Consider the following 686-nt stretch of genomic DNA (forward strand, 5'->3'; position numbering starts at 1 on the left):
TGACACCCCCAAGGAGTGGAGGATAGGAGAGTGTGTGCCAAGGTTTCCCGGAAGGTCCTCGGGTGGAGGGCGCAGTGCAGCGTGGGGGCCTAGGAAGCTCCCAGGTGGAGCCTGGGGTTGTGGTGGCAACTGACAGGCCGTGAGGATCCGCATAAAAGGACCACGTGGTGCCATGTACCGCAACCCGGGCACGTGCCCTGGCCGGGAATCGAACCATCACCTCCTGGTCCATAGGTCGACGCTCAACCCCTGAGCTACGCCAGCTGGGCCCTGCGTCCTCTTTCTTGTCCGAGAACCATTTGCTCAGGCAGCTTGGCCCTGGCCTGGGAGGCCCTGGGGGGATGAGCAGGGTCCCCTTACTGACGGACAGCCGGCTTCGGGTGCCTCTGCACACCCCCATCTCTGTTCCCTGGGCCCAGGTGGAAGGGGCGTGAGAAGGGCTGGTGTCTGCACCCCCGCGGTAGCTCTGGCAGGCTAGGGGCCCGTCCTGGGCCTCCCCGTGCTTTGCCAGGCTGGTGGACACATCACCTCCCGGTCCCTGAGTCCCCTCACCTGTGCGGCTGCTGTTGCAACCACTGCAGGAGGAGCCGGAGAGCCGGAGGGTGCAGTGACTTTGACAAGGTCACCCCTTCCCTTAGCACGAACACCGACCTCTGATATTGAGGATTAGTCTTCTCCTTCAAGGC

The sequence above is a fragment of the Myotis brandtii genome, unplaced genomic scaffold, assembly GCF_000412655.1.
Source record: "Myotis brandtii unplaced genomic scaffold, ASM41265v1 scaffold975, whole genome shotgun sequence".
NCBI classification, from domain to species: domain Eukaryota; kingdom Metazoa; phylum Chordata; class Mammalia; order Chiroptera; family Vespertilionidae; genus Myotis; species Myotis brandtii.